Here is a 27,749-nt window from a genome sequence, read left to right on the forward strand (position 1 = left end):
ACTCACAGCAGTATGGAGAGCCCTGGGAGACAGACACCTATGGCTGTGTTTTGTTGCAGCTGTCTCTTTGTAAAACACTCTAGGCTCTGTGAAGGCATAAGCCCTGTATTTGCCTACTTTCTGGGAAGTATCTCCAACGAGCTCAACTGTCAATGGGGTTTGTAGGATCCTTTGTAGCTAGGGTACCATAGTGACAGCGGGTTGTCCCACAGTTATTTAACTCACCACTTCCTTAGGAGTCATTCAGGGCCAAGAATGAGTCCTGGTGCACACAGCAACCCCTTGCAGGGCTCTTAGGTTCCCCCTCTTCAGCCTCATTGTCAGTGTCACTTCTCTATCAACTCTCAATTTTTTTTTCAAAAGATGAGTTGGATATGTGTTCGTTTACTTGATATTGTAGCCTCATTTGGTGCGAGAGGCTTTTCCTGGCTATGTCTTGTTGGCTATCTTGTGCCTTCCTTTTCTTTCTTTAGATTGAAAAAGATACTGATTAATAAGAAAGATAAGCTGAGTTGGCCAGAGAAAATGCACACCCCAAGAAACTCACTGACTAATAAATATGTGTCCTGGGTTGAACCGAGTAACGATAGTGAGGAGAGAATTATATGATTGACACTCCTGGTTCTCCTCGAAAGGGTATGTAGTAAGCCATCAGTGGGCTTGAGAGCCACTACGGTGCAGAAGCATAAACGACTGAAGCACCACCCAGCAAAAAATTTGCAGAGCATTAGAAGGAAATATAGTCTTTCAGCAAAATCAACTGACAGACAACAGATATTTAAAGACCCTCTTGACCCAGTACATTACCAAACACTGAAAACCACCTGAATAGCAACAGTTCTAAATCTGAAAGCAGATACCACAGGACACCTGGAATAGAAATAATTTGGGACCCAAAATATACACAGACTGGTCTAGGATTAATTCATTATCCAGTTGTGGTCCCAGAATTAATATAAAAAAAGAAAAAGTGCCAGTCTGCTTAGAATCCAGGTTCACATTACTCTTAAAATAAAATGAAAATGTGTTGATATTCCAGACCAAAAATTTTAACTTTTGATAGATATTATTGGAGAAAAGATTAAGTCTTACCTCTGGTCTGCCCTCAACATATTTGTAGTTCAGGGAGTGATAATATCAATTAAAGTCCATATACTACGTGTTGAATACTCAAAACTTATAATCCAATCAATGAAATGTGTTTTATCTTCTTAACCTGACTAACATACCTTCATAATAATGTGGAAGATTATATTTGAGTGGAGGATTCTTAGACTCTTCTAAGCTCTGAGCAAGAATATGCTAGTAAGGAGAGAGCCAGCTCCTGGCCTTTGGCTGATCTCCCCTTCTCCACCTCTGCCAGGTTCAAACTCTCACCATGACAAGACTTTTGCACATGAGCATGGACACACCAGCCTATTTAAGTTTTGTCCACGGTTTGTGACAAGAACCATTCTTTGTCCCCAGTCTTCTACTCCTAGGCTTAGATATCAACGTTCCTAATTGCAGCAGAGCCCACCCTGTAGAGGACACATTGAAGAAGAGATCCATGTCTATGCAGGTCCTGGAATCAACTCGTGAAACATTTAGGCTTGGTTTTTCAGGTAGTGGATATCAGGACAATGATCTGGAAGGAAGGATATGGGATAGAGGTGACCATATAACTTTGGGGATTTTAGAGAGGGAGAAAGGGATTTTATGACTGACACTTACGTAAATGTAAGTGTCACAGTTCAATGAGGATAACCTAGAACTCAGACTTTTTCTATGATTTTTGTCTGTGTAATTTAGAAGTAGTTATAGAGTTAGAGAAAAAATACAAATAGTTCTTATTATACAGTTTTTCAGTCATTCTCAGTTTTTAAAATATAATTATTGTTTTGCTTTTAAAAATCTTTAATGTATTGAAGGTTCTAAAAATAAAAATATTATTTGATAATTTGACCTCTAGAGTAAAAAATTGTAAAGTAAGGAGTCAATATTTGAATATACCTGATGAAGAATTATCCTTCTTATATATTACATGATCCAAATATAAACAGCTGTGGTTATTTATCTACAATCAAAAGAAGTTCTGTTGCGTGAAAATACACTCTCAGGTTAACTGTTTAGAATGAGGTTGTTTTATTCAGGAAGCATTCGGTTTCAAGGGTCCAAGAATCTTCTGATAAGCATAGCATATAAAGATAGGTTATTGTAGGCCGGGCGCGGTGGCTCACGCTTGTAATCCCAGCACTTTGGGAGGCCGAGGCGGGCGGATCACGAGGTCAGGAGATCGAGGCCACGGTGAAACCCCGTCTCTACTAAAAATACAAAAAATTAGCCGGGCGCGGTGGCGGGCGCCTGTAGTCCCAGCTACTCGGAGAGGCTGAGGCAGGAGAATGGCGTGAACCCGGGAGGCAGAGCTCGCAGTGAGCCGAGATTGAGCCACTGCACTCCAGCCTGGGTGACAGAGCGAGATTCCGTCTCAAAAAAAAAAAAAAAAAAAAAAAAAGATAGGTCATTGTAAATGTACAGAGAACTCCAGGCATCCGATTTGAAGCAACACAGTTGGAACTTCCCCCAAACTGGAAAGTCTTTAGACAGTGATGTTCTCTCCATGTCTGGGACTGCATGGTCTTTGTTTTCTATTCCTCTGTGTACACATACATCAATATCTCCTAAGTATAACAATTCTTCTGCTCAGTGTTCAGTTTCAGCTTACTCAAATTTAACTTGCCCAGTGTTGGCATATAATGGTGCCATTGTCAGCTGGTTCTACTTACTTTACTGCCCACAATGTCCAATTTAAGAGTCAAGTCACTCATTTTTCTATTTCTTATTTCAAATTACTGAATGACAGAGTTTGGATATTTGTCCCCCCATATCTCATGTTGAAATGTGATCCTCAGGGTTGGAATTGAGGCCTGGTTGGAGGTGTTTTTGGGTCATGAGGGTGGATCCCTCAGGGCTTGGTGTTGCTTGAAAATAGTGAATGAGTTCTCATGAGATCCAGTTGTTATACAATTATGTGACTTCTCCTCACTGTCTCTCTTGCTCCCACTCTTGCCATGTAAGACACCTGTTCCCTCTTTATCTTCCATCATTATTGTAAGCTTCCTGAGGTCCTCAACAGAAGCTGATAGCAGTGCTATGTTTTCTATACAGCCTGCAGAACTGTGAGCCAATGACACATCTTTTCGTATAAATTGCACCACCTCAAGTATTTCTTTATAGCAATTCAAGAATGACCTAACACGCCAAGAAAGAATGGAATAGGCTCAAACTTGGACAACGGTCAATCCCTTTTGATGGTTCTTTATTTTTGGTGAAAATTTATTTTAGCTCTTCTTTACATAAGGTGGCAAAAGTCTATTTATATGTTTATATGAATTGAAAACTGCAGAAAGGAGATATATCTCATTTTCTTAAAGATAGTCATAAATCAAACAGATTTTTCTATTTTTAGGAGAGAGAATGAGAATGAGAACAATTTATTTGGATTTATATAAAAATAACATACAGAATTACATTATTAGATATTTTTTGAATAATTTGTTCTCAATTCTTTTATAATCAAATTTTCTAAAATATTCACAAATTGTTTCTTAACATCTCAAACTTGCAAAATAGGTGCTTTTTGTAATTATAATACATTCTTTGTAGTTTTTTCACATTTGAAAAAATCCAGACACAGTTGACAACTATTTTATTTAGTAATTAACAAAACAGAACAGCTTGCTAGTTAATAAAATATATAAGCTATTAGTCACACAAATTACTACCATACAGGAGAAAAAAAACATTAAATTTCATGAGAAAAGCTAATGACAGGAAGCCTACACTGATAACTGATTTTCACTTCTTTATTAGAGTAAGCTACTATGATATTAGAAACAGAATGACATTGTTATTAGCAATGTATATAGACTCAGAGAAAAGAAAAGAGTTATGAATATCGGAACGAGTTTTGTTATTGGCAACTATGTTTGCTGTTATTTGATACCTCTCTCCTGGGCAGATACAAAAGCACGCACCAATCAAATGTCTATCTGGGGTCTCTATTCCAATGTCTGTAGTTCTGCTTTTGAGTGTATTTATGCTATTCTGTTATGAATACACAGATTGCTAGATATTCTGGCAATCTTACACTACTAAACCTATATTCTTTGAATGCCAATTTTAAAAAGCCTCCGTAGAAATCCTTCCTGGGTTAAATTCTTCCCCTGATATTTGCTAATGGAAGAAGTCACTTTGAAGCAGTTGCCTCAGTTTATTCATTTTTTAAAATGAGGACAATAGTTGTACTTATCTCAAAATTGTTGTGAAGATTGTATCTGGCATTAAGTACTCTGTTTGTGTGAGCAATAAAGATGATGTTATGACAAAAATGATAGGGAGAAAGATTCCAATACTAAATATTGTGGAGGGTAGAAGAAATCAGAGATACGCCATGAACTTAAGGAGCTAAAATATCATCACTAAAAAAAGAGACAACGAAACCATTTTGAGGCCTACTAAATTGAAATGTCAGTATTTCTATATTTGAGATTTACTGTGTGCAGTATTTATAAATAATGAGGTAAAAATAATAAAAATCAGTATTTAAAGAAAAAAATGCATCATATGAAAAGTTACCTGCAAGAAACAAAATAACTTTTAGAACAGGGCTTAACCTCACATTAACCTATCTAAATTTTCTTAAGTATAGTATTCTAAAATACTTTTGGAATTCAATAAAAGCACAGAATAATCATTTATTCATTCTTTTTATTTAAAACATACTATGTATAGGTTGTTGTAAGTATCAATTTAGTTCTTACAAAGAGTAAGCACTAGAGATTAATGTAAAATAAGACTTTACCTGCCTTTGAGATTAGCTTCACTAAAGAAGTAATTCTTAAGGTATGCACTAAAGGATGAATAGGATTTAGCTAGAAAACCAAGTGGAAATAGAAGTGTTTCACTAAAAGGACAGTATGTTCAAAGGCCAAGGGCAGGAAAGTTAAAGGAACTTCTGAAAAACTGTGAAAAGCCTATTATTAATAGCTGAAGAGGAAGAGTGATGTAACCTAAGCCTGGAGAAATTTTAAAAATGACCAAAGTACTCAAGGCCTATTAGACCATGACAATGATTGCTTATTTTATTCTATGAATAATGGGAAGTAGTTAAAATATTTAACAGCAGCAAGTGAAATAAATTATTAATTTATTTAGTAATTTAAATAAGTTTAAATTATTACATACCAATGTTTATCAATATATCATTATGATCAATATATTAATATTTAAAATCATGGAAATTCATGTACTTGTTTATGGAAGGAATGCATAATAAACAGCAAAGTAGACCTTGTCTAAGAAGACGAATGAGAGTAAATATTTGTAGTACTCATCTAAGCAATGTCCCAGGAAAAAAGATTCCATGCCATCTAATATTAGGAATTTCCAGACTTATATACAGGACCTTTGCTTTGTGTTTGTCTGCTCGAAATTATAAAAGAGTGATTATTTGCCTTTTCATTGGCCAAATGAAATTTTCTGATTGTATCTTTAAAATGCTCTAGAATGCAATATTTTCAGTGTCTATCTACTACATATTCTCAGTATTTTGTAGATTTGGGGAAGCATTTTTGTTGCTTGTATGACAAAAATTTGATGTGTCACATGTGTATCTATATATCTATTTGTCTGTAGACCTATATATTTACATCCATCTATACATATACACACTTACATTTAATATACATTCAATCCCTTCCAATAAAGTTTTCAATATGTACTTGATGAGTACTATGCTTCTACGTTTGAGACACAACCAGTGATATTGTTGCTATGGGTCAGTATTAGCTTGAAGTCGTTGAATATTTAAATTAGTAAACTTTCCTTGATCTTATTCTGTACTTAACAAATCATTTTGATTGTGATTTTGTTGCCCATGTACTTTAAGTATCAGTAGCAAAACCAATTTACTAAGTACACATAGGAGTGTTCAGGGCTGTGTTGGAGTTATCAGCAGCTTTCTGGAGTCCATGCACTTAGAATCATACAGAACTGAGGCAGATGCCAGTTAACTATAGTGTTACTCATTCTACAGCCTCAGCAAGTTACTTAAACTCATCACTAAAACAGGTAAAGCATTATTAACCTCATAGAGTTGTGGAAAGGATTAAGCTGGATATATTTAGTGTTCTGCCTTGTACATAGTATGCATTTAATAAACTGCAATTTTGAGTGTTTTTGCTTTAGTTACCTGTGCATTTTCTATTCCTCTTAGGGCCCTGATAAAGATAAATGACTGGGCTTATACAACAAGCACTGTAGCACGAGGTTGTCATCTTATCTGCTTTCTCTCAGTGAGCTTTTCATACCTTAGTTCATCTAATTTTTCAGGGAACACTTTCCTCCTATGACTTATGTTCACAGATACGTTCAGGAGGAAGAAGGAAAGTGTATGCAGTCAAAGGACCTATATATTGAAGAAAAGCTAAATATCTAATGAATATTTACTATGCGCAATTATAAGGTATAATGTAGAATATAACATATCTATAATTACGGTGAACAAACAGTTCAGATTAGCCTTAATAACAATACTTTTTGAAGTTCAAGAATGATGATTCACTAAAATTATAATTAAAATGATTGGATTTCAAGGATTCCATTGATAAAACTTCGTAAGTTAATTTAAAAAGTGTGAATGTTTATATATTGTTGATATTTCATTTGGGAAAGGTTAGGAAAATACTGTCCACACAGCTACATATACTGTCAAAAAATATTAAATCAATTGAAACCAGTGTTCTTCAGCTGTGTTAGGAAGCGATCACATTAGATACCCTATGAGCTTTTTCAAAATATATGATGCTATCTACTGGTTTCCCAGCTTTAATCCACAAACCTCCTAAATGCACGAGAGTCTCCAAGAGTTCAGAGTGAGACAAAGGACAGAGAGCGTGTGCAATTTGGGAAACATTCCCTAACACATTCAGAGAGGCATTTTTTTTCCAGCCATTTCCAGGCAACCTTATGATCTCATCAATTTAACTGTCAAAGCATAAGTATCCAATCACTTATTTTCTATACAATGCACTTCCCAAAAGTCAGTAAATCTGAAATAAAATTTTGTCTCTCTTTTGTTCACCTATGTTTGGTAGTCGGTTAGGAAGAAATTTCTGACTTTCCAAGAATGACCTTATGGCCATTTCTATTCTAGCTATCATGTTTTACACAGAAGGCTTCAGAAACTTTTTCCAAGACATACAATTAGTGAAAAACTCATGTCTGCTGACTTAATTATTTTCCAATACTTTGCATTTGAATGAAGCCATATATTTTGGTCTTATCAATATGTTATATATATGAGAGGAAAATCAGAATAACTCTCAGACTTCTTCCACCACAGGAAATACTGATAACTTTGAATTGTTTAAAAAGGGAAATTTCATGACAAATATACTTATTTGGGTATGTTAAATATTGTTTTCTTCTAAAGTAAGTTATTCATTTTATTTAGATGTAATATTTATTTTTAAGCTTTACAAATTCGAATTTTTTTGTTCCTCCAATATGATCCTGGTTAATATTCTTAATTAATTAAGTTGGCTTTTAGGCAGGCATACAAAGTTGGTCATGTCAATTCTTTAGATAGAGCAGTCTGGAAGTCAAATAGAAGGATTTTTTAGTCTGGCTTCTGACAGTTTTTCTTCTTTCTACATTTGACTATGCTATTTGAATGAACATTTTTAGTAATATATTTACATGATTGCTCATAAAAATGTAATTATGTTCTTTGTCTTCTAACTCTACAGTTTCCTGTCCCATTAGAGTAAGTCATGGGATTCATGCTTTCTTCTTCTAAAACCACCATATTGCCATAAGCCAAATATGATAAGTAGGAAATTTATCTGACAAACGCAAGGTGAAATTTCTGCCCACCAAATGGTTTTCAAATCACAGAATAAAAAGGAGCCTTGGGAGATGAATCTACAGAGTTTGAAAGAAGCTCTTTTAAAATTGCCAGAATAATCTCCTTCATGGCCCAAAGCAACATGTAAATTAAGAAGCAATACACTATGAGTGTAATGGAGCATGTACTTATAAATTCATGGTTCCATTCATCTCATGTAAACAGCTCACACATTGTACCTCCCAGGAATAATTACACAACACTAAAGAGTTTGAAATTATAAATATTAAGATAGAAAATTTTCTGTGCACTTCTTTGTGGAATAAGTTTGAAAATATTAAGAAGGGCTATAATGTTTAATTGTTATAGTACTTTCCAATTGCATACTTGATAGGGTGAATGCCAAATGAATCAAAAAAAGCTTTGGGAAAAATCAGCAGGAGAGCTGTGCCTGTTGTCATTTCAAAATAAACGTTTGCCAGCCTGTTGGCATGGCAGCAGTGTGTCTCACGACAAGGCGGGCTTTTAGCATTCAGGAAAGAACATGAGGCTTTTAGTGTTCAAAGTGCTAGAAACTGGATTCATTAAATAGGTAAAAATTGACCTCTTCAGGAAAATAAACTATTAGCAGGAGACTGACTGAACAAAAGCTGTCTTGTACAAGAACAAAAGGTATCTTCAGAAATGCTACCAAATGCAAGCTTTATAAAGCCATCCAGATTAGGTTGGGGAGGTTGTATGTGCATTTAGTATAATTTGGGAAAAGGATAAGAACAAAAAACTATGAAGAAAATACTGTGTAGAGGCCCAGAGATACTTTGAACCTGGGAAATAGAATTATGTCTTAAAATACTAGTTTTCAAAATTTTAGAAATATCTATGACATAAATCCCAAGAGACTAGTATTAAATATATTGGAAGTGTAAACAATATATTTTAAAAAGTACTTACTAATTTTATATCCTAATAAGAAAATATTTTATGAGAACAGCTAATTCAATAGACCAAAAGCTGATTTTCTGATGTGATCACCAAGACTCTGAAATATTTGAGATTGCAAGGGCCAGAGATAAATGTCAGAAAATTAAACATGGCATATAGCCTTCATTTCAATGGAATAAATATAGGTTTGGAAAGTGGACTGCTAAGCCTAGTAGTGAGCATGAGGAAGGGAACGCTCTAGAATAGCGTGTTAAATTACTGTTTCGGATAATCATAAAAAGGGAATAAAAAGATAACATCATATTTCATGTTGTAGCTTCAAGGCATATCAAAACCTCAGTAGTAGGTATGAAACAGAGAAAAGGCAGAGAAGGGAATATAGCAACTAATCTGTCTGCTGTCCTGCATGATGCTAAAATATTAGAAAACAGCAGCCAATCTCAAATTTAAAAAGTTGATGTAATTCCTCCCCACCTCCCACCCCTTGCAAAGATGGTGAATTGGAGACATTGGTAGCATGCCTCTCTCACTTGGAAAGAGAAAATAGTATGTAGAAATTTACTCTGTGAATTGTTTTCCAAGAAGCAACTTAGAAACTTAACAGAATAACTTAAAGAAACCACCGACCCTTTGAAAGAAGCAGCAGGCAGTAGCCTACATGATGAATCAGACAGAACACTGTATCTCCAGAGGGTGAGTGGGAGAGAGACTGCCTTCATGATGCACACTCCCACAGGGGAGCCAGGCAAACCCCGCCACAGGGAAGGCCTTAATCCTACCCAGTGCTGGAGGTGATTTAGCGAACAGTGAGGAATATATGAGAAGGAGAGGCATCAGGGCATACTTTGCATTCACTCGCAGACTAAAGCAGGGACAGAGGGAAGCCATTCCAGATCATACCTCACAGGGGACCTCACGGAACTCTGCCAGCTAACTCAGGTGGTGGGCACAGGTTGAGATAAGCTCCCAATGGAGATTTGCCATCGAATATTGAATGGGAAGGGATCTCGATGAGCAGAATCAAGGGGCAAGTAATTAGTGTGTTATAAACATGGGTGCAGGAGTTGGACACCTCCGCTTCATGAGCAGGCGGGGAGGGGTGTGGCCTGAAAGCACAGTTTCTGTCTCCATTGGGAAAGCTTATGGCCTGAGGCAGTTTTGAGTTCTGAGCACAGGCTGCCTGGAACCCTGCTGGTTGCCACTAGCAGAACACTGGTTCTAAGACATGCCTTTTCAAGTGTATAGAAGCTGAGTGGGGCTTACTGCTGCCTGCTACCACCCCCACTCTCTGTGTGGATTCTTTTGTGCAGCAGGGGCAGCTGTGCTCCTCCCTGGAACATTACTCCAAAGGCTAGTGAACTGCCTTCTGATCTCCGTTGCAGCCGATGCTTGTGCCTGCATGCAAGGTGCCAGAGGACAGACTTACCTGGCCCAATCCCTAACTGGCCTCTCCACCCACCCTGGTAGGATAACACAACAAGAACATTTAGGAGCTCCATGGCCCTCCCTCTTGCCTGAGGCACCAGAGTACATCCCCTGGGTGACACAAGGAAAACATAAATTCCACTTCTTCCACCACCACCACCACAGCTGGTGCTTTTTTCAATCACCAGCTCCTAGATGGAGGTCAACTGGCATAGCCCATTACAAAATTTGCAGGCACAATAACACAACACTAAAGAAAGAGGAAACTTTTGCATGATCTCAGCTATTTCCTTTGCCTAGATTACCCTGGCTAATCAGGAGGTCTTGAGTCCATCTGCCAGGTACATTACTACTACATTTGGCGTCTGAGAAAGCCAATATACTAAGGCTATTTATAACCAAGGAAACCTCAGAGTCTATGTCATTCTCCTCCCACTCCTGTCAGTGTGGATGCTGGTACCCACTGCTAGGGGATTAGAGGGGAGGTCACATCACTGGATCTCTTACAGACATTCCCCAGCACCATCCTGGAGTGTGGCAGTCCCAGTCGGCAGCTAGACCCAGAAGAGCCCAGAAAAGCACAAGGATTCTCAGTAGTCTGCCCCTCAGGGACTGTTACTCCAAGGGAAAGGAGAAGTGCATCACATTAAGGGAGCACCCCATAGGACAAAGAAAACCAGCCTGCAGTCCTGAGTCTGTGAGCTCTCAACTTGTGAGAAGTTTATTTCAGCACAGGTACAGGTGCAGTGCTGGGCTCAGTGGGGAGTCTGCAGCTCTACCCCAACAATCAGGCAGTCACAGTGCTAGTGAAGGGTTTTGGAGAAGAGGACTTCTAATCCCCTTCTCCCACTACTGAAGACACAGCTAGGGCTTCTTCCATGGGAGCATGGCATGAGTGCAATAGACAACCTTCCTGGAACACTTCAGGGTGACTGCATCACCTCAAGAGGAGTGCCCTCCATGTTCAGGCTCAGATAAGAGGTAGAGTCAAACTCACTCTCTACATGGAACATCAGTATTCCTGCAGATAAAAAGGGGTGTTAGCATGATCTGAAATAGCTGGGACACTGGGTCGGGAGTGTGACTAGGAGGCTGATTGCTTTTCTGCTGGATTAGAAGGAGAGCTGGGGTAGCTCCCTTCCTTTCCTGTGAAAAGACTTCAGTGCATTTCAATGAGAGCTTACCCAGGCACCTCTATCAAGGCTGGGACCTCTTCCTAACATGGGGATATTGGATTTACACACCTGCTTTAGCTGCAGCCAGTTTTTACCCATGGGCACCCCCTACTTGCCTGAGGCGTGAACTGTTCAACCCAATGAATAAAATACTGAGGTAAAATTTAAAAGAAATAGAAAGCCTTCAAAAAATATGGAATTATGTAAAACAGTCAAACCCAAGTATTATAGGTGTTATTGAGAGAGAAAAAAACATAGTTTGGAAAACCTATTGGAGGAAATCATTGAGGAAAATTCCCTGGTCTTGTTAGATGTTTAGACATCCAAATACATGAAGTTCAAACAACTCCTGTGAGACTCATAGCAAAAAAGACATCAACAATGTATATAGTCATCAAGGTATCTAAAGTCAGTGTGAAGGAAATCATTCTAAGAGAAGTGAGACAAAAGCATTAGGTAACCTGTAAAGGAAAATCTATCAGCCCAACAACAGACTTCTCAGCAGAAAACTTATAAGCCAGAAGGGTTTGGGATCCTAACTTTATTCTCCTTAAACAGAATAACTATCAGCCAATAATTTTTATATTCAGCAAAACTAAATTCCCTAAATGAAGTAGAAATAAAGTCTTTCTCAAACCAGCAATGCTGAGAGAATTTGTCAATACTAGACCAGCCATACAAGAAATGCTAAAGTGAGTTTTACATCTTGAAACAAAAGGTTAGTACAAAGCAGAATGGAAACAGAAACTCCTGAAAGCATAAAATTCACAGAACTTATAAAAAAACACAATGAAGAAAACAAAGTCACTAGTTAACAATCAATACTGTGACTGGAATAGCACCTCACTCTCAATATTAATGTTGAATGTAAATAGTCTAAATGCTTCACTTAAAATACATAGATTGGCAGACTGGATTAAAAAATAATTACAAACCAAATATATGCTGTCTTCAGGAGACACACCTAACACATAAGGATTCTTATAGACTCAAGAGAAAGAGATAGAAAAAAGATATTCCACACAAATAGAAACCAAAACTGAGCAAGAGTAACTATTCTTGTATCAGATAAGACTGACATTAAAGCAACAACAGTAAGAAAAAGAAGAAAATAAGATAATTTTAAATGATAAGAGGATCAATTCAGCAAAATATGTAATTGTAAATATATATGCACCCAGCTCCAGAGCTCCCAGATTCATAAAGCAATTACTACTGAACCTAAGAATAGAAATGCACAGAAACAAAGTATTAGTGGGGGACTTCAACGCTCCACTGAAGCACTAGACAGATCATTGAGGCCGAAGGTCAACAAGAAAACACTGGGCTAAAACTGTACTCCAGGACAAATGGATCTAACAAATATTTACAGAGCATTCTACCCAAGAACTGCAGAATGTACATTCTTTTCACCCTCATGAAACCTTTTCCAAGGTAGACTATATGATAGGCCACAAACAAATCTCAATAAATTTTAAAAAATTAAAATCATATCAAATATCTTCTCAGACCACAGCAGAACAACACTTACCATGAACACCTCTATGCACAGAAACTAGAAATAAATTCCAAAAGGAACCTTAAAAACTGTACAAATACAAGGAAATTTAAAAATTTGCTCCTGAATGATTTTGGGCTAAACAACAAAGATAGAAATTTAATAACCTTTTCAAAATGAAACGGCAGGAGTGACACAAGTTACCAAAGCCTCTGGGATAGAACAAAAGCAGTGCTAACAGGAAAGTTTGTAGCACTAAATGTCTACACCAAAATGTCCGAAAGGTCACAGATTGACAACCTAATAAACCGACAATGTAGAAACTTATTTCTCTAGTTTTTAGTCACACCTCAAGAAACTAAAGAAAAAAGGAACCAACCAAATACAAAGCTTCCAGAAGAAAATACATGACAAAGATCAGAGCAGAACTAAACTAAATATAAACAAAAAAATTACAAAAGATTAATGAAACAAAAAATCTGGTTCTTTTAAAAGATAAACAAAACTGATAGAGAATTAGCTAAATGAGCCAAGAAAAAAATAGAGAAGATTCAAACAAGTTCAATTAGAAATGACAATTGAGACATTACAACTGACGCCACAAAACTACAGAAGATCAAGATTACAATGAACACCTCTATGCACAGAAAATGGAAAATCAAAAAGAAATAATAAATTCCTGGAGACATGCCATCCCTCCAGCTTGAATCAGGAGAAATGGATGTCCTGAGCAGTCAATAACAAGCAGTGATTTTGAATCAGTAATTTACAAAACTACCACCACCACCACCACCACCACCAACAACAACAACCCAGGGCTGGATGGATTCACAGCTGAATTCTACCAGACATTCAAAGAAAAATTGATACCAATTCTACTGAAACTATTCAAAAAGATCCAGAAGGAGACCATCCTCCCTAACTCATTCTATGATGCCAGTATCACTCTGAGACCAAAGCTAGAAAAGGACATAACAGAAATGGGAAACTACAGACCAATATCCTTGATGAATATAGATGCAAAAATTCTTAACCAAATACTGGCAAACTGAATTATTCCTGTATTCCATCTTAAAGTTCTACTTTAAAAATATGTATGATTACTCTTGTTTCAAAGAGAAAGTTTTAAATTACCTAGCCATAAAAATACTAAGATTTTTAGGACTAAAAGCTTTATTTTTTACAATTATATATACATCTGTATGTATTTGTATATTTATATGTATATGCCTATGTTTACGTGTATATATGTATGTATATTTGTGCATCCTAAGAATGCATACAGGCAGGCTAATTGTTCTTTGAGTATGCAAACTGCGAAATAAGAGGGGACAGACTATTACATCCACTTTGACTGCTGCACTGAATTTGTATCACAATTTACACACAAATTTTATTTTCATCTATTGGCATATGACACATCCTTGTCATGAAACACCATCATTGCTTTTTGCATTAATGAATTTTTCATGAAAGCCCTCTGAGTAATACAATATAGCATATTTCCTAGCAAATGGGCTCACTTTTCTTACCCCAATGGTTCCCACTCAGCCAACCTCCTAGACCATATTTCTCATTATAATAAAAGCATCACTACACTAAATAGTAAGAAAAGACAGATAGGCTATTCCTATTTAGCAGATTCAACTTTAAAAGGATGCACTTATCACTCTTTTAAGAATGGTAGCTACCGCTTTCCTCAAACTAGTGTTACCACAGAGGTTCAGGAACTGGTAATAGCAATGAACAATCAGGGAACTTTTCCTTCAAGAAGGACCTCTTCTTCTAGCTTCAGAGTGTAGATTCCACTTCTAGAAAAAAGCAAGGCAACGTCTCATCCTAGGAATAATTTTCCTTATTTGTATATTCAAAACACAGATAAAATGTTAAGATTAAGATTATTTGAACAAGAAAAAAAACTCTTATTTTTAATGTGTCTGTGTATGTATTTAGAACTGCTTTTAAAAAACTTTATATTTATAAATTATATATTATCAAGTAGAAGCTGTGGAAACAAAAATTTAAAAATTATCTAGAGATAATAGTTGAATAGAATTAGGGAATAATAGTTGTTCATGAAAATTAAATATTAATTTAAGTAATACATTTTATTGTGTACTTATATACATGTGCTTATGTTAGTATATATTAGTATTATACTGTAAACATGCATTGCTTTATAATTTTTTATAATTTCACTTATTAATATCTGTTACATGTCCTTTAAGATATAATTCTTAATATTTTTATATTAGTCTATACTGTAAAATAGCTATAGACTTTATCTTATATTAACAAATTATTTGACATTAGACATCAATATTATTTTCTACCATGAATAAAACTTCACAGAACAACCTTGAAATTATATCATTGTATGGGCATCTTATTAGTTTGTGAAGACAAATTAGTTAAAGAAAATTGGCTGGGACCAAAGAACTCACCGTATTTAAGGGTTTTTCATCACACAATCTATATTTAAACTTATAAATATTTACATACACAGCCATCCTGGGGTACCTCTGGGGTACTGGTTCCAGTACCCTCCATCTACCAAAGTCTGTTGATGCTCAAGTTCCACTGTAGGCCCTGCAAAAGCCAGGATTACTACGGTCAGTCTCTCAGTATCAGTGGTTTCCACATCTCACAAATACTGTCTTTTATATATGGGGCTAGGTCAGAATGAGGAGTTAGAACCCACGAATATCGAAGGGCGATTGTGTGTTTTATACACACACACACACAGAGAAACGCACATGCCTATATACACATATTTGGTACTAATGTGAATTTAAATTGTATACATTTATATGAGTTTATGCATATGTGCACGTATTTGTACATACACATATACATACACATATAGGTATATGTACCTATACCTATATGTATATGCATACATAACTATATGTATGTGTGTATTATGTCTGTGTTTATACATTGATACAATTTAAATTAACTTTGTGGTGTATAACAATGCCAATTTCTTCATACTATCAAAACCTAGCCCATAACATTTTATTTTTAATAAACAGATTATATTATCAATGATGTTTTATTTTCATGGGTTTTTTGGGGGGGAGGGAGGGTTATTTGGAATATTGAACATTTTCTGAACTTATCTTGATCACTCATATTTTAAAGGGTAATATCTATTCGTGTTAGATACTACTTTCTGTTTTGAGATGTTTTCATTCTCTTGCTTGTTAAAGCTCATTTTCATAAAATACAAAAAGGTGTTTACTTACTATGATTAGATGATAACTCAATTCTAGTAATTATATTTTAAAATTATGTTCCATTTTGAAGGTCAGGATTTGAAAGGAACAAAAACAATGCAATTTTAACCAACACAATTTTAGGTTTTTCACTGTTTAAAAGAGATCACTCAAACTATTAACTCAGAAAATATTCAACAGAAAACAAAGAATAGGTCCAAGAAACAATTGCTTGTTATTATGAAAACTTTAACAATTGGAGTAAACTCTAAAGGGCATAAATAGTTTTGTCAATTATACCCAAAATGAAGCTGCAAAGCAAGAAAAAAACAATAGTGTTTTGAAAGGTTTGCAATAGTTGGTTCAACTAATGCATAATGAAATCAATACAGAGGTCTTTAAAAGTCATTTTGAAAGAATGTTAGCAAGATAATTTGCCAAATCCAAATAAGAAAAATAGAATGCATTTGAAAAGTGTTCAATAAAGAGTAACTGAGAAGTAAACACAATGATGCTAAGTCCAGTTAATTACCTGATATGTAGAGAAAACATTGGCAATGATTAGAGAAAAAGTTTGTAAATAAGAGCATACAATGTTACTTCAAAGACAGAGAGTATTTTTATAGTTCCTTTTCTGAGTATTTCAGTTTATTTGCAACAAATTTGCTTAAAATGTTTAAAATATTGTGTTTAACACAGTAAATCATTATTGTTTCAATTTAAACTGAATTAGTGATTTTTAAACCTTCATATGAATCAGGCTTTGAACTAGATATTTTCAGGTATAGTTTTTAAATCCTTGATTGCAGAATGAAATATGCCACTACATCTTCCCCAACATATGTCAAAACCATGTTTAGCTATAGATTGTGGCACAAATAAAGTCAAACTCACAAAATGATCTGCCTTATAATAATGAAAACTATTTTTTTCAATGATAGTAAGATACAAGAGGTATTGTAGTTTTGAAAAGATAGATGTTTATTCACAAATGAGTGGATGAAGAGAATGTGGTGTACACATACAATGGAATCTTATTCAGCCTTAAAAAAGAAGGATGTACTATAATTTGTGACAATGTGGATGAGCCTGGAGAACATCATGTTAAGTGAAATAAGCCAGACTTAGAAGAACAAATAATGCATAACATTTGTATGCTGAATCTGAAACAGTTAAACTCCTGGAAGCAGAATATAAAATTGACTAATATCAGGGGCTAGGTGGAGAGGGAAATGAGGAAATATTTGTCAAAGGAGACAAAGTTTTGGTTATACAAGATAAATTAAGTCCTAGAGATCTACTGTACAGCTTGATGCTTACAGCTGATAATGCTATATTGAATAGTTTAAAATTTGCTAGGTCTGGTGTTGAATGTTCTTATCACACACATACACACACAAAAAAATAAGAGTTATTGTAGTTTAATAGGAGACTTGTTTTAGTGGTTTATGATAATACCCACAAGAGATCAAAGACAGAAAACACAAGGTGGGGGATGAGAGGCCAGAGAGGATTAAAAACAAGAAAGTGTTTTTGCAGGTGTTTTTATTCTCTAGTTACCACTACTGTTGGAATTATGAGGCCGATATCACAAAAACCTGCTGAGGTAAAGCGTTTTATGGAGAGGAGGATCCATTTCGAGATTTCCTTTGTGAAGCCTGTAAGTTATGAAATATGTGAAGAAACCATGAAATGGGGTTCTAGAGTATGCATTCTTCTGAATTGCCTGCCTTTGTCTGATTAATTAACAGTAATGATATTTACTGAAAAACCATATTACATCTTCTACCTATTACTAGACTTGGTAAAGAGGTTACACTTCCTAATGGAGGTATTTGTATCCCCATTTAAAGATGAGTAAACATTCCCAAATATGATAAATAACTGGTTTAATTTACAAAGCTGGGATTGAAAGGTAGGTGTGCTATTATGCCCGTAATCTAATGTTTGGGCTCCCAAAGATAATATTAGCTTCCTAGTGAATGGACTTGGAGGTGAAGAATTACTTTTTCAAATATTTTAGTAGATAGTACGGTCAATAGTTAATACTTGACTATAAGATAAAATCTGTAATAATTTTATGCTGGTGATTTTAAAGTAATATAAATGTACATAAACTATAAAATCAAAATGCATTGTTTTTATAAAGAGTTATCTATGTGCTTTTTTTTAAAGTTGCTGAGTTGCTTTATTTTTTCTGTTTTGAAAATCGAAGAGCATACTTATCTGGAGATATGTTACTTTAGAGACAAGAATCTCACTTCACATTATAATTGCAGGTAAAAAAATATCAAAACATCAGTTCTTCAAGCCTCTTCTATGACCTGTGTAGAATATCTCCTTTTCTGATGTTTTTTCTTGCTTTTTTATTTTTATTTTTTAGTGCTTCAACTTTGTTTTTGAGTATCATGGAGCTTAAGGGTTATCAATGTCATTGAATCATTTATCTGTTAAAAAATGTAATTATTTTATTCAACAGATATTTATGGAGTGTCTACTATTTGCAAATTCTGTCCTAAGGCATTGCTATTTGGCTATTTGTTCTTGTTTAGCATAAAAATCCAGCTTGATGAACTGATATCTAATATTAATTTCAGATACTAAATGCATTCCTAAAGGTTTAATTGAGAAGATGGATATGACTAGATCTGGTAGGGAGACATAGCTGTTTCTATGTTGCCTGCTGAAATTATCTCTCAGGCTTGAAAAATATTCTTATTCAACAGCATAATGGTTAATTATTACATCTAAAACATAATGTATTTTTTGGTGATAGTTTCCAATTAAATATAAGTACATATACCTAGGTTTTTTTTCTTTACTATGGATTGAAATATTTACTTTTATTTTAAGTACTGATGAATATATAGTTTCTGTGAGTTAATTACAGAGGAAAATTTGGCTACTGATTTTTAGAGATATAATTAGTCATTCCTTGTCGCCCACAAATGAGTTAAATGGGTCACATCACAGCTGAAACTGTTTCAGTTAAGGGTCACATTGATTCTGAGTTCTGCTTTCCTTATGGCCTAAGAGGATGTCCACCATGGCATTTGGGAGTGAGAGTTTTATATTCCATATAATAGCTTAAAGACTTTTGACTTAGGCAAATAGAATAAAACTTAACTTTTTTCAGTCCCCTTCAAGCGGATGTGAGTCCTCTGGGGAAGATTTTGGCAACTGGGAAGAATTATCATGAAAAGAGAATATGCAAATTGGTTTAGGAACTTCTCTTCATATTAAACAAAATTGAGGAGTATGTCAAATGAGTCCATTTGACATATGTTATTACTTCTCCTAGAATCACCGCAACGTGTTTTGTATTGATAATCAAACTCACAAGACATAACATACTCTATTAATTTAATAGAGAGACATAGGGAGAAAATACAGTATACATCGCCTCTGTGTTTAAATTTTTAAATAATCTTTATTGAATTTTAAATGGACATGCAATACAATTTTACCAATTTCAAATGTATGATTTATGAGTTTTGACAAGAGCATAAAGTCATGCCACTCTTGCCACCATAATTTTGATATAGAACATTGCTGTTACTTCCAAAACATTCTTTTGTGCCCCCTTTTTGATGCCCTTTCTACACCGTGACCCTTAACAATCACTTCGCTGCCACTACATTTTTTCATTAGACTACTCTCTAAATGAAATTAAACTGCATATACATTTTCGTGCCTGGATTCCTTTACTTAGCATAATGCTTTTGAGATTCATTCATGCATCGCATGTGTCAATAGTTCACTCTTCTTAGGTGCTGAGTAATAATCCATTGTTCAGGTATACTACAATTTATGATCACTGCAGTTGATAGCAATTTTCATTGTTTTCAATTTGTGGTCACTACAAATGAAGTTGCCACATTTTATTATGTTATTGTATGAATTATATGTCTTTATTTATCTTGTCTAGATACCTAGAAGTGGATACTTTTGGTTATAGGTAAAACGGAGTAAGCCACTGCAGCTTGTCTCTCCCACTGATTACAAATAAAAACATTGAGCAAAATACACAAAAAAACTACCTAAGGACTCTGAGAAGTAAATAACAGCAGGCAGATTAGTGAAGGAAGCTAAAATTTGAAGAACAACAAAATGCTGGCAATAAGTTTCCTGGGTGGTTTCTTTTATTATCCCTTTATTCTCTGACAGGAGAGCAGGCTAAATTAAGAAAATGCGTGTCAGCTGTTAAGAAAACTTTGAAAAGGATTCTTTCTGGCCAGAGAGCTTGTGGATAAAAGTCTCTGCCAGCCCTAGACTGTGTGGGAAGAATGGCCATTTTTTACTTTCTCAATCTCTGGGTGTGTGTGTGTGTGTGTGTGTTTGTGAGTGTGTGTGTTTGCTTTATTTTTCTTTTCTGTCCTTGCCCTGAAGTAAGCATCAGTTATGGAATTAAACTGCAGCTGTGCAGTTTGAAAAATCCGAGCACCTAAAACTCTAAGAAAAACTTGTCTCTCCGAATACAGAAAATGGGATCCCTGTTGTACTAGAGTGTGAGAGGAATTCTTTCAAAGAAATTTTTTTCTTTTTATATATTTTTTTTCCTAGATGCTTAATAGTTATTGTGGACCATTTGTGTGGAAGCATGCAATGGTACAGAAAACTGAAACTCCGAAAGAAATCTGCATATATGGCCCATGGTAACTGAGGTGGGGTCCTAGGAACTACATACTGGAGGTGGGGGAAGGGGGAAAGAAATACAAGAGGAAATATCCAAGGAAAATATCTGCCAGGGGATTACTAAATCTGTATGCAAACAGAGACAATTACTGGAATTTTTCTAAGGAGTGCATGGAGGGAACGCGCCCAGAGAAGTACACAAAGACTTTGAGAATTAACTAGAATCTAAACCATCATTCAAGTCCCAGATCAAACTCTAAGTGGCACACGTGAAGGAAAAACAAACAGTATAGCAAAGGCTTTGAAACAACTGATACTAAAACTGCTATGAACAGAAGATGAGAGACAATTTGCAGACCGAATTTAATTTAATACTTGCTTGCTAAACCATAATAAAACAGAACCGAAATGAGCATTCTTAGGAGGATTTTAAGAGATTTTATGAGAATTTAGGGTCTCATACCATAATATTGAAAATGTTCTGGGCATGGCTGGGTGTGGTGGCTCACGCCTGTAATCCCAGCACTTTGGGAGGCCAAGGAGGGCGGATCACGAGGTCAGGAGATTCAGACCATCCTAGCTAACACGGTGAAACCCCGTCTATACTAAAAATACACAAAAATTAGCCGTGCGCTACTCGGGAGGCTGAGGCAGGAGAATGGCGTGAACCCGGGAGGCGGAGCTTGCAGTGAGCCGAGATCGCGCCACTGCCCTCCAGGGGAGCAAGACTCCATCTCAAAAAAAAAAAAAGAAAAGAAGGAAAATGTTCAGGGTCATTATGCAAGCATTCTTGATACACCAAAAACCAGGGAAAAAAAAAAATCAATCTCCTTTTTGTTCTTCGTTTTTTTTTGTTTGTTTGTTTTGTTTTTTCAAAGGGGATCTCTCTGTATCACCCGGGCTAGTCTCAAACTCCTGGGCTCAAGAGATCCTTTTACCTCAGCCTCCCGAGTAGCTGCGATGACAGGTACCAGCCACTGCATCCAGCTTTACCAATTCTTAAGGAGAAAGATGATCAATGCTAACCATGAGAAAACTTAATTGCTGTTATTAAGCAAAACTTTTAAAGCAACCACCATAACAATGCTTGATAAAATAATTGTTAATATACTTGAATTAAAAAAATAGAAATTCACAGCAGGTAAAAATAAACTTATAAAAGATGCAAATATAATTTTTGAAACTAAAAACTGCAATATGAAAAATTTTAAAAAAGATGGTTTAGTAGCTGGTTGGTGATAAAAGAAGTATGAGTCAGTGAAGTTGGAAACAGATCAACTGAAATGATCCTATCTAAAGAAGATAAAAACTAAATAAAATTCGCCAACCCTCTGGGCCTATGGGACAATATCCAAAGGTCTAACTTCCATGTCATTGTAGTCTCTGAATGATTGGTACAGCAAAGATTTTCAAAGAAATAATTATGGAAAACTTCTCAAATTTGGTAAAATTAGTTGTACAGATTTGAGACTCAGTGAATTTCAAACAAGATAAACTCAAAATAAACCATGACTAGACATACCATTAAAATATTGTCCAAAACTGAGAAACAGGAAGCTTTTACACTGTTGGTGGGAATGTAAATTAGTCCAACCATTGTGGAAGACAGTGTGGCAATTCCTTAAGGAGCTAGAACCAGAAATACCATTTGACCCAGCAATCTCATTACTGGGTATATACCCAAAGGATTATAAATCATTCTACTATAAAGACACATGCACACGTATGTTTATTGCAGCACTGTTCACAATAGCAAAGACTTGGAACAAAACCAAAGGTGAAGAAAATCTTAAGGCTTTTAGACAACAGTGATACATATTGGGGAACAACAATTGAACTGACTTGGAGAATTGTACATTAGTAACCCTGAAGCCAGAGGACAGTAGAATAATATTTAAAATTCTGAAAGAAATGGACTGTCAACTAGCAGTTCTATATCCGGCAAAAATATGTTTTACCCATAAGAGTGAAATAAAGATTTTATCTCATGGAGAATAATTGAGAGGATTCATCACCAATAGATCTGCTCTGAAAGAAATGCTACAAGAGATGTTTTAGGCTGAAAGACATTTATAACAGAAAAACAAAAATAAAACATGAAACTTTAGAAATTGATGAATTCTACTGCATGTAAATTATAAAATACATTTACAACAATTTCTAAAAGCTCTAGGATAGTATTGGGTTGTAAGTGAATGTTTATGGAAGAAACTACTAAACTGCATTCTGAAACTTGTGTACCTTTTCACATTTTCTCCAGAACTCTATGAGTTCCAGTTGCTCCAGATCCTTGTCCAGCAATGGTTTTGTTAGTTTGTTTTAGCCAATCAAATAGGTATGTAGTGCATGTACAACCTGTCAATCTTATGAACAGCTCCAAAAGTTACCACATAACGCTGATGTTTGTCTCTTCATTAACACAGGGTTCATATAGCTGCCGAAGGATAAGGCTCCTACAGGTCACTTGGACACAGGTAAGAAGGAACTTCGTTTTTGATCAGTTTTTTGTACCATTGTAGTCAAGTAAGTCCAATGCTAACACACATTTTCTCCCATCATGATGTGGTTTTGCCAGGAGCGGCAGGCCACACCTTTAATCCCAGGGCTTTGAGAAGCCAAGGTGGGAGGATCGCCTGAGCCCAGGAGCTCAAGACCAGCCTGAGCAACAGAAAAAGATTCCATCTCTACCAAAACAAAAACGAAAAATCATTAAAATTGGCCAGGCATGGTGATACATACCTGTGGTCCCAGCTATTTGAAAGGCTGAAGTGGGAGGATTTCCTGAGCCCAGGAGGTCAAGGCTACAGTGAGCCATGATTGTGCCACTACACTCCAGCCTGGGCTACAGAGTGAGGCCCTATTAAAAAAAAAATGTGGTTTCACTTATCAGAAGTTTTTAAATTACAAAGCGAGTAGTACACAATTTCTCACAGTCATCTTATTTCAATAGTTCCTAAAGTACAGGCCATCCAAACAACATTATTCCAGGTTCTGTTGTTATCTCTTATTTATGCTATCTAGTCTATTTATCCGTTTAACTTCATCTGCTCTTAACTTTTTATGTAGGCATTCTTGGGCTTTTATTTAAGATACAATGAAGATATCTCAAAATTTTTTATTATGCACATCTTTGGGACTAATTTTGCTTGCTCTACTGCTAAGGCAATACCTTTTAGAGTATCCTACCAAATAACCTGTGAATTGTTAAGTTTTCCATTCTTGCCAGTAGAAACATGAACAGCACTTGGCCATTTTAGAGCCTTCGGTATTCTTTCCTTGCTCTTTTTGTCATAGGTGGTGGTGGTAATTATTTCCATGGCTTCACACAGTCTCTTGATACATATGTGGTCATCAGTACTCAGCTAAAGATTTTAGCAGAAACCTCTGATGACTGGCTATCCAAAGCTTCTTCTCTGTGTGGCAGCTTCCTCTCTGACACTCTTCCCTGTGAACTCAAGACACCTCAGTCTGTCTTGGCTCCGAGCTCTATCTCTTCAAAATGTGGAGTCTATCAGCCTCTGACTGGGCTCACTCTTCCTTCTCTTTGCCCTGGAAACTCTTTTTCGGTGATGTGAGGCAATTTGGGGACCCATCTTCTTTTGTATCTTTTCTCAAGAATCACCTTTTTTTGCCTGATGGCCTATTGCCTGAAACCATTGTTTTATACATTGTGTCCATCTTTTTTTGTTTTTATTTCAAAAGTAAGTGTACATTTAATCCTTGTTATTCTACCTTGTCTGGGAAACTTGATCATTTATTTCTATATGTGTTTATTAACAGCCTGACAGTAAAGAAGATTAATGAGGACACTTAGGCATAAATATTTAAGTAAAGGAGAATTTCCTATTTGGGAAGACACCCACTTACACACATTCAGAAAAAGGGAGAGAGATATATTTAGATAAATAAGCAAGAGATATATTTAGAAAACTATGACATCAGTTTCAGCTGGGGCTTGAAAACAATTGATGCTGCATTCCAATTATGCCACTTTGCTGGAATTGCAAAACGTTAGTGACAGAAAACCTGCCAACCAACATCTACACTTCAGACGAGCTTGAAAAGGCTAAGAAAAGAAAAAATAGGCAGAGTGCATAATTTTTTCGTTGACCTGTGAGCTTTACTACTTTAAGAGAGGTAATGGTTTGTTGTTCCTGCTCTTCATCATACACTTAGTAGAAGGTACTTGAGCAGAATCACTTAGAGAGCTTGAAATTTGTCATTTGATGTAGATCTGTGTGTGTGTTTACCTTACAAACCTTAGAGCAAAAGATTTGCAAAGCTAGCTGCTGAGGGGTGAGCCAAATTTAAGATGGCTGGATTCACCATGTTGTAATTTCAGATTTTGTTAAACAAACATTTTGTCTGTTTCCTCTGAATTTGATATGAGTTACAGCTGATAGAGAGTCAGGATAAGATTTTCTCAAATTCCTTTTAAGAGCTAAAGTCAGCATACTTCACCAGAGAAAAGCTAGAGATATGTTCAGATGCAGAAGTGCAAGTAAATTAGAAAGCAATGAGTCAGGATGACAACCATAGGAAATTGAAGGTAAAAGGTTCCCAAGTGTCAGCTGATTTTCTGAAGAACACATAATAGCAGTCATAGAAGAGCATAAAAATTATACTGATTACAAGTCCATAGAGTATGATGTCTGCCTATAACACTACCTGTTAACTCAGCACTTGACTGCCTATTTGCCTCCTCATGTTCACTGTGCTCCAACTTTGGAGTGTTCAGAATCAAAGTTTGTGGAAGAAAAATAGAAAGACAAAAAACGAAAATAGAATAAATATACAACACCCCTTTCTTAAATGCGGGCTGGCTTCCTAGTCTTCTGTCACGTGAGCTGAAGGTGGACTGGTTCAAGAGGGATGGAGAGGAAGCCACGACACTAAACCATTCAAAGTTTTCACTAGTACATTGGGTTGGATATTTTAATTCCTCATTAGAGGAATCTTAATTATTTTAAAATTACTAAAAATATATGGAACTTATCAGTGTTATATTTTTAGAAGAAAGTAATAATAAATTAAGCTGAATTTTTTAAAAATAAAAAACAATCCTTGAGGATTATGTCTTATAGGTTATCCTGATTCACTAAAATACTTTTCCATACACATACAAACACATACACAAAGACAGGGAGACAGAGCTTGGTTTTATAAATTTGGGTCTATATTATATATGACCTTGCCTGCCTGACTCACTGAATATGGCACAATTTATTAACAGTAACTCCAGTTGATGAATCATGATTTTGACCTTTTCTTCCTATTGTTTTATATCTATGCTTTTTTCCCCTGAAAGATTTGTTTTTTTCTTACTTATCTGGATTCCCGTTTTCTGTGGTATGAGTAGTGTTTTCTCTATTGGGAAAACTGTGGAAAAACCAGTGGCAAATGGTGAATGTGGCACTAGTGATGATCAAGGGAGTGTCAGTGTCTTAGGACTGTGTTTAATAGGAAGCCACACTTGCCACCAAGTACCCTGTGAAATGTAGCAATTAGCAGCAGATTCAAGGGGAGTTAATTATTCAACAATGTCGGTACAGGCTACTTCGCAACAAGGTTTAATGTGAATGATTAATGATGCTTAGCATCCCAAAGCTGTAGAACTAAATATGTAGATCAAGGGAAGAGTACACAAATGTTTTAGACACTTCATCAATTTTCTAATTTTTGTCTTGACTTGTCCAGTGACTACATCTACTAATAAGTCATAAATGCTACAGACCCATCTCTAGCTTCTAAATCAACGATCACAGGGAAGACAGCATCTCAGAAAAGCTTGTGTAACCTGCCACGAGCACCCGCATCTTAGTTGACATGTCCCAGTAATACTGAACCTGCCTTCTTTATATCTTGGTTCCTCCAAGTTAGATCTTGGAAAAATCCACCCAAGGAAAAGTTTGCATCTGAAGGTTTAACCATTTGTAAGGAGGAATGACTCTGCAATGGCTCTTGGGCTCTCAGTAGTGTGTAGCAGAAAGAATTTGCCAGAAGACTCATCTCTAGTACGCAGAACTCAGCAGATACCACTGGTGGGTTTACTATATGGAGGACAGGAGCACTCAATGACTATGTAAACCACACAGCAGTACAACTAGAAAGAAAATAGGTATATCCATATGTTTATGCCAATCTTGCCATCTTCACTCTTCATTCTTAGGAATACATGAATAATGGGGCTAAGAGAGGGATAGAACTACACTTTCCAATATTTCTGAATATGTTAAAGTGATAGATATTCTAATTTAATAGACAGACAAAAATAAGAAAGAATGGGACTGCCGTTCTCTACTGTCAGTTTTCTCAGATTCTACCAAATATTATCTTTGTTTTTCTCACCATTCCAAATTGCTGAAGTTTGTATGTTCACCAGGTAATGAACGGTGTTTGTCCATTAACTGTAGATATGATTGAGCATTCAGAATGCTTTTGCCTCTTGGGATAGAGATCCTTAATCCTCAGTGGGTTTCTCTTCTCCTTGCTTGCATTTCTGCGGTAAAAATTCCAGAAGGTAAAAAGAAATTTCTTTTTACTTCCATAGCCTTTTTATAATGTTGGAACACTTTAAACCTCAGATTATAGATAGATAGATAGATAGATAGATAGATAGATAGATAGATAGAGATAGATAGAGATAGAGAGATAGATGATAGATAGATAGATAGATAGATGATAGATAGATATAGATAGATAGATGATAGATAGATAGATGATAGATAGATCGATAGATAGATAGATGATAGATAGATAGATAGATGATAGATAGATAGATGATAGATAGATATAGGTAGATAGCCAGAAGGATAAATCTACAGTGCTATGGTCTTCATGTTTGTGTCCTCCCAAAATTCATATGTTGAAACCTAATCACCATTGCAATGATATTAGAGGGTGGGGCCTTTCTGGAAGTGATGAAGTCATAAAGGCAGACACCTCATAAGTGGGATTAGTGCCCTTAT

General features: G+C 35.8%; 1 long non-coding RNA gene across 1 annotated transcript; it reads right to left on the reverse strand.

Annotated features, from left to right (window-relative positions):
• Positions 1-217: 217 nt before the first annotated feature.
• Positions 218-27,372, reverse strand: LOC129462811 (uncharacterized). Its single transcript, XR_008650959.2, has 3 exons — positions 27,130-27,372; positions 23,521-23,638; positions 218-467 (listed from the first exon to the last, which is right to left on the reverse strand). It is a non-coding gene; the product is annotated as an uncharacterized lncRNA (long non-coding RNA).
• Between the last annotated feature and the right edge of the window lie 377 nt (positions 27,373-27,749).

This window comes from Symphalangus syndactylus, chromosome 2 (assembly GCF_028878055.3).
Source record: "Symphalangus syndactylus isolate Jambi chromosome 2, NHGRI_mSymSyn1-v2.1_pri, whole genome shotgun sequence".
NCBI classification, from domain to species: domain Eukaryota; kingdom Metazoa; phylum Chordata; class Mammalia; order Primates; family Hylobatidae; genus Symphalangus; species Symphalangus syndactylus.